At 35.4% G+C, this 12,845-nt stretch overlaps 1 protein-coding gene across 1 annotated transcript in view; it reads left to right on the plus strand.

The window, feature by feature from the left end:
* The first annotated feature begins 8,939 nt into the window (after positions 1-8,939).
* LOC145263857 (cytoplasmic 60S subunit biogenesis factor ZNF622-like) overlaps positions 8,940-12,845 on the plus strand; it is a 49,864-nt gene continuing 45,958 nt past the window's right edge. The window contains exon 1 of the mRNA XM_080120932.1: positions 8,940-9,075. The gene's annotated coding sequence lies outside the window, so the exon portion shown is untranslated. The remainder of the gene's footprint in view (positions 9,076-12,845) is intronic.

Consider the following 12,845-nt stretch of genomic DNA (forward strand, 5'->3'; position numbering starts at 1 on the left):
TACCAAACTCCTCCGACAATTTTGGGTTTAAACACTTGAAATTTTAGATATAGGTTCCTTGGATATGGATCTAACTTAATTACTTGATTTGAGCCCAAAACAATAAATGTTAAGTGGTCATAATAGGGCTCAAAGTTAAAAAAATTGACCGCTTTTTTTTTTTTTTTGCTCAACATACACCTGCAATCACCCAGGCAACGCCGGGCTGAAATGCTAATGTATATATAAAAGTGAAATTGTCTGTCTATGTGTGTATCTGTGTGTGTGTACATTTCCCTACCAAACTACTCTATAAATTTTCAGTCTACAGACTCGAGATTTCACATAAGGGGTATTGAGATTTTGGAAAATATTTGTAATCGGTTTTCAGCCAGAAATTTGGCTGCCAAGAGGTCAAAGTTGACCTTTGCAGACCCTACCAAACTCTTTGCCAATTTTGGAGCTAAACACTTGAAATTTTAGATGTAGGTTACCTGGATATGATTCAAAATTTTTAATATATATATATATATATATATATATATATATATATACATATGCACATAAAGTTATGAACAGTACATAGAGCCCGAGCAAAGCCGGGCTGAACTGCTAGTTACCTAAAAAAAAAAAAAGTAAAAATCAGATATTTTTGAGGGGTGTAAAAAAAGACAGTACTTATCAAGGCCTGAAGACTGTTGTAGTATCAGTAATAACAGCCCCCATCTACTCCTCCTCCCCCATATCCCTTCTTGAAGTTTCAAGCTCACCGTCAAGCAGTTCCCGTTTGTAGACTCAGTGAATAAAGTGTGGTGTATTTCAGTCTCCTCGCATCCTCATCTAATCCCTAACCATCAGCACTTATTAATATCACAACACTGTGTTAGAAGTGGTTGCAAAATAATTTACAGACATCTACGGTTATAGTAGAAATTTAAAACAAGCTGAAAAAAAAGAGAAGAAAGGAAACAAAAACAATCGAGTCATCAGTCTACACAAGTGGGGATGTTACACATGAACTCATAAAACAAGTTGTATTAATTACAGAGTAAAGTGAAGTTACGAAATACAAGCTTCAATTAAGGAACTCAAACAGTAAAGAAATATACAAAGGCACAAACAGAGGGACATAATTTTTTTTTTTTACATGGTAGTCACCACTTGTCAAGGCCCGGAAGCCACTCGGGGATAAGGGTTATTGCATGTACAGTAATCAATGGGATAATATCGTAATAATCGTTAGTATTGGAGATTTGATAAAGTGTCTTACTTAAGGGGGCGGTTTATCAGGAATTTGTTTATGTTGGACTTGAAGACATCCAAGTTGTAGTCAGGTGGGAAACAGGCAAATGGAAGAGAGTTCCACAGGTGTGTGCTTCTAAGAAAGTGATACATTAAAAAAAAATACTGTCAAAGAACGTCAAGACAAGACACTTTGTAAGGTTGGTGATTCCTTACTATATTATTATTATTTTTATAAAACAAAACAAACTTTTGCTCTGCCATTCATTATAAAAAAATACTGTATGCCAATCAGTCAATTTCGTGAATCAACAACAACAACAAAAGAATTTTCATTTCTTTAAGTGTGTTAATCAACAATAGCTTGTCAAATAGCTCCCTCTTCTATGGATTAGCAGAGTACCAATTTACCAAAAGATTTTGACAGATTCGTTCAACAGATTATGTTGCATTTTAAGGATCTCTCAAGGACGTAAGTAAAAGTGAATTATCTGTTGCCGTGGTCGGGGATTGAATGCCAAGATTTGAGTGACACATTTGAATTTGAGGTAGATTTCGCACATACATAGAGCCGAAGTCAAACTTTTGCATCTCGAAATACCAGATTCTACAATGCCAACAACAACCTGACGATTCAGCCCGTGCATTTTTGAAGAGATTAAGGAAAATAATGAAACTGTGCGAGTATGATCACTTCCCCTGTCGAGAAAACTCTTCTGGTTGACCTTTTCATTTTTGGACTAAACATTAAGTCCACACAAAAGTCCTTACTCAAAGAAGGAAATGACCTCAGCGATGCAAAAGCATTACGCATTGCAAAGACAGAAGAGACAACATTGAAGCAGGTGTAGGCAAAACACCACAGATTCACAAGGAAAAAACACAAGATACCCATGCAATAAAGGCTGGGAGAGAGTATTATAACAACTGTTACTTCTGTAGAAAAGGCCATTATAGAGGCGAATGCCCAGCAAAAGGCAAAACCTGTGGGAAGTGCTGGAGGGTAGGGCATTTTGTAGTTGCCGCACCAGAGACACGAAAGACTCCACTCGTAAACAAGACAGGCTTCCAAGATCAACAAAAACCCAAGAAATAGACACGCCCACAATATAACATTGCACGGCGATAAGGAAGACGACTACTCACCAACAGAGGCATACTTCCATATGATATCAGGGCTCAAAATAGCAAAATCCCAAAATAGCAAAATCCCCAGCAGATGCTAGAGAGGCATATGCAGAATTGAGAGTAGGGAACAAAAGATCCCAAATAAAAATAAATGTGAAGATGGTCACAGGTGCCATGAACAACCTTATCCCTTGGGAATGTGTCAAACATCTCAAGCATGTACACCTTCAAGGCACTCCAATCTGACTATGCACCTTTGGTCGTATCCCAATCGACCAAGTGGGTGTGTGTCAACTAGGAATCAGATATGGTGATAAATTTACAAGTGCCAACTTCCACGTGGTAAAAAGCAATGGACCCACGCGACTTGGCCTCCAGACGTCTAGGAAACTGGGACTAGTGACCCTTAATATTACAATAGGGACCAATATATCTGTGCAAGGCCATGCCCGTTCAACTGTAGCAACACAATTAAAACCAGGAGACGTGAAAGAACGAGAGCACATTCTCAAGGAATTTGCTGATGTGTTCAAAGGCATCGGGTACCTACCAGGGGAATACAGCATTAGGATTGACCTGTCAGTACCTCCAGTAATACACCCACCCCATCAGGTACCAATAGTCTTGAAAGAGAAATTTAAAGCAGAGCTAGACTCCCTTGCTGTACAAGATATAATAAAGCTCGTAACAAAACTAACATCCTAGGTCAACTCTTTTGTATGCGTCACAAAATCCAACAAATCTGTTAAGCTATACCTTGACCCCACAGATTTAAACAAGACCGTGTTGCAGCCACACTTTGTTACACCAAGATTTGAGGAAATCATCTCCAGACTTCATTGGAGCTAAATGATTCCCAATAGTCGATGTGAAATCTGACTACTGGAACATGAAACTGGATGAAAAAGCAAGAGAGCTAACTACATTCATAACCCCTGAAGGACGCTATATGTTTAAGCACTTCCCAATGGAAATCAAGAGTATGCAAGATAAATTTCAGTGGGCTATGTATAAGACGTTTGGAGACATCAAGAATGTATTGAATGACACTGTTATTGTTGGATTTGAGGAGGATGGCAGTGAATATATACAAAGCACTCAAGGAACTCCTAGAAAGAGTGTGGTCCAAGAACTGCAAGTTCAATCCAAACAAATTAATAGTGTTAGAGAACTGACCGAGAAAGAGAGGGGGGGTATAAATTTGTAGACACGTTTACAGGAAGTGAGGGTCAGCTGATCAGATGCGTGTGAGTCATGTGATCAGGTTAGCTGAATCGAAGAGATTAGTTTTAGACATAGAAGGCGACAGATGGCTTAACAGTCGTTCCCCCCCCCCTGCACTGGGGGAGGGGACACTGACATGTACCACGCAAGCCAGAGATTCACTTCCATCCTTCTGCGGTCGACATTTGGAAGGTGAATAAAAAACTATAAAACCAATTCATCGTTTAGAGTGAATAAATCTTCATCCCAAAACAGGTACCAGTCTTCCTCCAAGACACGAGATGAATTCAAGTGGACCAACATCAATGACACATGAAGGTATGTCTCAAAAATACATGTACCACACACACACAGACACAATGGCATATGAACAAATAAACTGGACCACTAGACGATCACACAACGTTCCCCTTTATTAGATAAATATACAACAGTAGTCCGCACCCAAGAAGTCTATTTTTTTTTTTGGTCATGTTATATCAAAGGATGGAGTGAAACCAGACCCAAAGAAGATAGAGGTGATCGTCCAGATGAAACCACCAAAAGATGAAAACAATTAGCAAGCTTTCTTGGGCTAGCAAATTACTTAAACAAATTTTCACCACAACTGGCAATGCTGATTAAACCGCTCCAAGACCTGTCGACAAAAATGCAGTTCATTTTGACAGAACAGGAACGTTGGCATTTAACAGTGTAAAAGAGAAAATAGGAAAAGCAATTTTGCTTAAATATTTTGACCGAAAAGCGTCACTCAATATACGAGTAGATGCATCATCAGCTGGACTAAGCACAGTCCTTATCCAAAATGAAATGCCAGTCACTCTAGCAAGCAAAACCCTGTCAGAGCCAGAGACAAGATACTCCATCATAGGACGTGAAATGCTAACAGTGGTTTTTGAATTGGAAAAGTTTCATCATGTATTATGTATGAGGCGAAGCATTGACAATACAAACAGATCACAAACCGCTAGAATCATTTGCTAATGCACCGACAAGGTTAGCAAGAATGTTACTCAAAATCCAAGGCTATGACTTCAAATACAATAAAAGAAATAGGCGACTGAATGTCCAGGGTGTTACCAAGCCCAGGGGAACTAATCAGGGATGTAGACATCAACATACACCTACTTAATGCACAGCTCAACACACTCCAAATCGCCTACAAAATATCAAGGCAGAAACATTCAAAGATCCAGTACTAAAAGAGCTCACCAACACCGTTATGTCTGGATGGCCAGCAAATCGATCCAACTACCACTTTTATGTACGAGCTTTCTGAAACTATAGGAATGAAATTGGGCTACAGGATGGAATACTCCTTAAAGGCAATACAATCATTATGCCTCTCTCGCTTCAACTGGACATCCTACAACTACATTCGTCCCACCAGGGGATAGAGAGAACATGTTTACTGGCCCGAACAGCAGTTTTTTTAGTAGTTATCAAAGACATGAACTAATTAGGGACTGTTCCACATGCCAGAAGTACCAACCCAGTATCCCATCGGAAACACTACACCAGCATGAGACTCCTTCCTATCCATGGTAGTATGTCAGTACAGACATCTTTACCATGGAAAATAAGGAATTCTTACTAGTGGGGGATCATTACAGCCGTAGCCCCTTCATACAGCATCTCCACTCGACCACATCAGCTGCAGTAATTCGACAAATAAAACTCTTGTTTGAAGAACAAGGCATTCCAGCAGTGACAATGGGCCACAATATTCCAGTACAGAGTTTGCAAATTTTGCCAAATCTTACAATTAGGATAAACTACCTCGTCACCACATTACCCCCAGTCAAATGGATTCGCAGAGAGGATGGTGGGTATCTGTAAAAAGTTGTTGAAAGTGCGAGAGACGAACAAAGCAATGATGGCTTAGAGGGCCGCACTGCTATCAGCTCAAATCAAATCCCCAGCAGAGTTACTGGATGGAAGACCCATGAGGACCTCACTGGTATTGAAACAACAACTAGAGGATGAATAAAGAAAGGTAGAGCTGGAGCAGAGCAAAGAAGAAACAAAAAAGTGGTATGACCGAAAGAATAGCCCCTCAACACACATACAGTTACATACCGGTCAACAGGTTCGTGTTTAGGACCAAAGACTCTGGAACCCAGAAAGATTGTGCAGATTGTTGTCGAGCCAAGGTATAGAGATGAGACAACAAGATGGAGTTTCATTCTATATTAATATAAACAACTTTATTTGTTATCTTCGTTAGTAGCGTAAGTAGAAGAGTACAAGAGAGAAACGGGTTAGTAGGTTGAAGTGTTCTCATGTAGAGACAGAATTAATATATTGCCGGCTAGTTGAGGAGAGAACAGCTCAGTCCACACGTGTTTATAGCTAGTAGTTGCTGGGACAAAGGAGGCCGATTAAAGGAGAAAGAAAGGGCAAAGTCTTCAGTTTGCGCGTTGTTGTGGGCGAGTGTGAGTTGTAGCAACAAGAGTAGTCCTGTGGAATGATAAATAAAGTTTGCGTGGTACCACACGTGGAAATAAATGGTAGCTAGAAAAGAGCCATTGTTAGCTTGTAGTACTCACATTCAGCCTGCTCCCAAGCAGGGTCAAGATCAAAGAGGGTTGAGAGTTTCAAATTTAGCCTTTTATATACTCTGTCACATGACTGAGAGCTGGCTTGTGATTGGACAAGCCAGGAGGAAATGGATTTCAAATCTCGAATCATGAGAATTAGCTTCTGCCTGTGATGTAGCGAGTGTTGGCTGCTACAAAGGTGATACCTGGTCAAACTTGCCAGTGGTGTAATCCATTGCAGAAACCTGCAATCCTTGAGGCCAACAAAAGTCAAGGCAGACAACACAAAGTGCCAGCACTAACCAAAAACTTGTTGCAATACATACCGAGTTCCTATCTTCACAACACTATCCCAGCACAAGGCCCAAGACCAGCCAATGGTCACCTATCAACCATCCCAAGCATCCATCAATCAGCTCCATCGACGCCTGCCAAACTGCATAGATCAAGCAGGGCGAGCAAACCTATACAGATGCTCGACTTGTGATGTGCAACAAATGAACTATACCCCCTTCCCTGCAAACTGTTTCCAGCCCATTACAACCAAATGTACTTTTCCTTCAATAGAGAGGGGATGTTGTGGTATGAGTACTAACAGGCCCATCCAGTCCAGTCCTCCTCCCACTCCTCTCCCATATCCTTTCTCCCGTCAAGCAGCCGTTCCAGTTTGTATTTCTACATATAAATTAATAAAACATGTTTCATTCCCGTCTCCTCGCATCCTCGTCTAATCCCTAACCATCCGCACTTATTAATATCACAACAAAGACCATTCAAAGATAAGAGTTAATGAGTGTTACGTGATCAGTGATTGGTAGGGGTGGAAATTGGGTAGAATTAATTTAATTCAGACTAAGACGAACTTGTTTACATTGAACTTGAAAACGACAATTTCATAGTCAACTGAAAAGTCGGCCTGCGGTGTAGCGGTCCACAGACGGGCAGTTCTAGGAAAGAGCTTTGTTCTTAGAATCTGAGTTTAGTAGGGTCTGCCAAACGATTGTGAAAAATGGACCGCATGTTTCCATGACGTCAGATTTGTGTTAACTTTACAAACTATGGAAAAGCAGAAGCGACTTAAATATTTTTTAAAACCTTTGTTTATCTTCTTCAAACTGCAATTAATAACTAATCTTTGTTATAATTTTGTTAGGTTTTAAGATTTACACAGTTTAACGATTAATAACATTATAAGCATTTGTATATTAAATATGAAATACGGTTCATTTGGTTACCTAGGGGCTTCCATATTTTATTCGGTAAAAAGAGACAAACAAAATATGAGGGGGGGGCTACAAAATGCTTAATATTTGTGCAATAATATTTTCAAATTGGTTTTAATCTGGCAATAAAATAGCTGACAAGAGCCATATTTATATTAAAACTTAATATTAAAAAAAAAAAAAAAAATTCAAACACAATTAATTAAAAATCTATGTTGTAACGGAACATTTTAAAATAATGGAATTTTAATCGTTTTAATCTTTTAAAAATTAATTAGTTTTTAGGAAGTTTCTTTTTCTTAGCAATTCATTGAATTGCCAATTCAACTGATTATAGTATATATTAATTCGAAAAAACGCTATTTAAAAAAAAAAACATAATAATATTAAATTTATATCATTTTTTTAATTGCAACTTCAAGGTAATTTTTTGTTCAATACATGTATTAAAAAAATAAATATGTTTTACTTATTTGAACTCTTGTTTCATAATAAAGAGAAATGTCGATAGATTTAAACATATTTTGTTCAAATTTCGAAAAAATAAATATGGGGAGGGGCAGGGGCACGCACTAAAAAAAAAATTTCCCTCGTATATTTTACGGAAACTGCATTTTATATGTAATTTCATTCTAAAATAGATAAGTAACGAAAATTTCACGAAAATCTGACCATTAGTTGATTTTTGCTAGATTTATTAAACACGGGTATGTTTTCCACGTTCAAAATGCTTACTACATGGGAACGTTATTTTAAAGCGCCAATTATGTAAACACGATTTTCGTCTCTCAATTTCATTATTTTCGTACGATGAAAAAAATTTTCAAAAATTATTACTAGTTTATTTTGCCTTTCTTCTTCTAAACGGTACAAAAGTTATCTTTATAATATTAATTTATAATAAAGTTACATCGTTTTACATATGGGGGGGGGGTAATTCTGTGATGACTTTTTGAGGTGTCTAGAGTTTAGATTTAGGCAGAGAGAGAGAGAGAGAGAGAGAGAGAGAGAGAGGTGAACGGAACGACGTGCCTCAGCATATAATAAACATCCCAACCTCCTCATGTTAAGAACGGTTTTCAGAATAAACACCCCAACCTCGATAGCCGTTCTTAACATAGGGAGGTTGAGGGGGGTATTCCGAAAGCCGTTCTTAACATGGGGTGGTTAGGGGTGTTTATACTACGCTGGCGCAGGCCATAAAAAAATACCGAGGGAAATTGTAGAAAGTGGTTGTACCTAGGCGACTGTTGGTTGTGAATGTTTTGCACGGCTGGACCACAGATTGAAGCTCAGTGGAGTAGCGGAGGATGTTAATCTACAAATTTACTAATGTCAAGTATTATAGTTCATTTGTGCCCCTAAACAAATTTAAAACATTGATTTTGTTACGTGAACTTAAACGCTCCAAATAATTTAAAACTCCAATTAAACACGTGGTTTGGATCAAAATTGATATTTTCTTAATTTACGAAACTTAGGATATCATTTTTTTAAAGATTTTTTTTATGAAATCGGATATTTAATTTTATTTTCTATAAAGTTTTTAAACATCAAATAAATGATTTAAAGAAATATTAATATTTATTTATTTATTGCAAATTATTTTTTGTCGGAACGAATTCCGAAAATACGGCTAAAAAGTGTTTGTCTGAATTCGGAGTTACATGTGAAAAACTTGGAAACGTGTTTTGATATTTCCGAAGTAAAACTTCCATTTTTTATTTTCATTCACTCTGGTGAGTAAAAACGCATTTAACCATTTTTTAATATTATTTTTATTTTCCGTTTCTTATATACATTTTACACCTTTTTCTATTAAGCCAGTAAATGCGTAATTAATTATTAAAAAAAAACTTGCATAAAACAAAATAACCAACTTTTTTTCTCTCAATTGTTCTGTATTTTGGGCTTAGGTAATCTTGCAGTATAGTTAACTAACAATCGATAAATCATCTATGACACTCACACATATATGTACATATATATATATATATATATATATATATATATATATATATATATATATATATATATATATATATCACTCCCCCCCCCCAAAAAAAAAGGGCAGCTTGTCACTTGGAGCGTAAGGGATATATTATTTGGGATCATGTCAAATTGAGCAACGAGATGTCTGTTGTTCACATTACATTTAAATTTCTGCATCTTAGTACAGTCAGGGAAGCAGGATATATATATATATATATATATATATATATATATAAAACATAAGTTTTATTAAACGCATTAAAATTTAATTTTCTACCGACTTCTGAAACTTTTTTCAAGGTTTCGAAGCTCACTCTTTCGAAACACGAGAAACAAAATTTTATTGTTGTTGGGTAATTCGGTAATCCAGTGGATTACCGAATTACCCAACCCATCCACTAATTAAAAATAAAATTAAAAAATATTTTACCACTAACCCGAAATTCGGATTTCTCTCCGAACTTATCGTTAGTAGTAGTGGTGGTAGAGTAAGTAATTTTTTTTCAGCTTGTTATCCAAAACTCTATAATCACTCGAAAATCGAAAATTAATAAAAAAAAAAAATACGGAACCTCATTCAATAAATATCACCAATTATACAAAAATATAATGTTCTGCTAGTATTTCGTCTAATTTTCGATTTTTGAGAGATTATTGATGTTCGACAATGGCTCAAAATGAAATTATTTTGTTTTTCGTTCTAACTCGATTATCTTACATTTTATAATTAAAAACGCGGCACTTCTGCACTTATGCTACCGTGCTGAAATAATAACGTTATTTTTAAAGCCATTCTTAACATGTGGAGGGGATGGATTTTTTGTAACTATTCTGTACTTTCACCTAACGATTAAAAAAAGATATCGTGAAACTTGAATTTAACTTGTAAATACGATTAAAAAAAAAAAAAAAAAAAGCATGGTAACATAAGTGCATAAGCACCAAAAACGCTTTAAAATGAATAAAAAACACTAAAAACTTATCCAAAATAGGTAGAAGAGTAACTTAGCTTGCCTTTGGTAACATTTATTTGTCGTATATTTACCTTTTTGTTGCTTATGCAGTGGATGCACTTATTGAACCGAGCTATCTTTAAAATATTATTTTCAAGTTAAATTAAAGTTTTACGATATCTTTATTAAATCGGGTGCTAGTGCACTTACTGATCCGCGCTATTTTTTAAATCGTATTTCCAAGTTTAATTAAAGTTTTATGTTTTTTATTTATTTATTCAATTGTAAGGTTTATTTATTCAATTGTATAGAATAGGTACAAAACACCCTCCCCTCGCCATTATTTTTAAATAATAACGTTATTATTTCAGCACGGATCAATAAGTGAGTGCACTGACTGCACTAGTACCTTAAATTGTTAGGTGAAAGTACAGAATAGTTACAAAGCACCCTCCTCTCCCCATGTTTAGAATGTTTTAAATGTTATTATTTCAGCACGGTTCAATAAGTGCATACTGCATAATTACCTTTTTTTTTTAATGGAATTTTAAAAAAATCTATTTTATTTAATGGGTTTTTAAAACTTTCAATCAATATTCGATTGATAGTACTTTTTTTTTTTTTAATGTAAGTCATGTAAAGACTAGTCACACAAGTTAATATAAAAATCATTTGGTGACGTTTCATCAGTTGTTGCGTAAAGTTGTGCAATACTTGTCAAGGTCAGTTTAATTTGTTGGTTGCTGCATGCGCTATGAGCGAAGACAAATGTTGATCTCTTTGAGGAAGCGGGGGGGGGGGGGTCTCTTACCTCTAATAATTGGGTGTTTACAGAATTTGAGCTGAACCAAACCGATTTTTACCAAACTAAACCGAAAACTTGATGGGGAGCACTTTTCATGCTCGCCACTGCCCAGCCCCACCACCCACCACTAATCATAATAAAAAATAAAAATAATTGATACTAGTGCACTGCACAGTTGCAGTGCAGTGGCGCAGTGCACTTATTGATCCGTGCTGGAAATAACGTTATTTAAAAAGCCATTTTTAACATGGGGAGGGGAGGATGTTTAACCTTACAATTGAATAAAAAAAAAACATAAAACTTTAATTAAATTTGGAAATACGATTTAAAAAATAGCGCGGATCAGTAAATGCACTAGCACAAAATAATTAAAAACCAACCTCGTGTTGACGTTCGTGTCCCGATTAAAATATTTGCTGATTTTACAATATTTTTTCCTCGGTTTATTTGATTTTTGTACTCTCCAAAGAAAACTAAAAGGAGAAATTCCTCTTCCTCGAAGAAAAAAAAAAAAAAAAAAACTACAGGGGCACTCTGGTTTAAGACAAAATTTCTGGTAACTGTTTACTTTAACTACAACAGAACAGTAACACCGACCAATAAAATTTGGTTCTTTATAGGCGCCCCTTGCCCCATGTAAACAGAATTTTTGTGAAAAGTTAAACAGGTCTGCTCCGTGTATGTCGGCACGCGCGTTACTTACGGAAAAACCATAAGGGGGGGGGTGATATAGCGCGTTACTTATAGAAAAACAGTAGATTAAACTGCAGAAGCACCCGTTAAATGTTGTGTAAGTTCTAAAATTGAATACCCCCCTAAAAAAAAAAAAAAAAAAATGTTTTTGTATACCGTTCGTGAAAACTTTTATTTTATTTTTAGATCAATTAAAAAGCATAAAAAACTACGTAACACTAGGTGTATCAGAAGAAGCGGCCATTAAAAATTCCGTATATGAACTTGAATAATTCAACTTACTATCTTTCGAAGCTTATAACTACTTGAAAAATGTAATTCAAACCCTATTTTTTTTTTTTTTTTCAAATAAAGGAGCAGAGACCAAATTAAAAAAAAAAAAAGTTTAATAGCAAATTATGCAATATTTGTTTGTTTTTTTTAAATCGGTTTTCTTTAAAAAAGATTTAAAGAAAATCAACGAAGTTTTACTTAATTCGATTATAAAAAAATATATATAAATTCCAAAAAATCACTTACCTATAAAAAATTCTATTCAATGTGTACTTCCATTGCTAAGATTTTATCCATATTTATACTTATATTCCATGTCCTTTTTAAATAAAATACTTTTTTAAACAAAGATTAAAAAAAAAAACGTGAACTCAGATTTTTTTGACTGTTCAAATAAAGGGAGACAAATCTCTGATTTTTTTCACGATTATCTTATGGTGACTTATAAACGACATAATTAATATCTCTTTTTATTGCGTGCTGTTAACCAAAATTAGTATTTTTAGGCCTCCGTAGGTGAAAAAAAGCACACGTTCACTTATAAGTTTTTGCCGTTAAACAAAAAACCCAGTCGACTGATTTTTTTTTTATTTGATTTTTTTTAATTCTCTTAATGAAATACACGAGTTTTTGATTATTTTATTTGTACTTTATCGAGTGAATTTTTTTTTTAAATATCTAAAAAAAAAAAAAAAAAAAGAAAAAATTGTCAGCATCCGGTATTTATTTGACGATATAAGCATAACATGAGCTTTCATTAAAAAAAAAAAAAAAAAAAAAAAAAAAACAACAA

This window comes from Euprymna scolopes, chromosome 39, assembly GCF_053919585.1.
Source record: "Euprymna scolopes isolate OS-2025 chromosome 39, ASM5391958v1, whole genome shotgun sequence".
NCBI lineage: Eukaryota > Metazoa > Mollusca > Cephalopoda > Sepiida > Sepiolidae > Euprymna > Euprymna scolopes.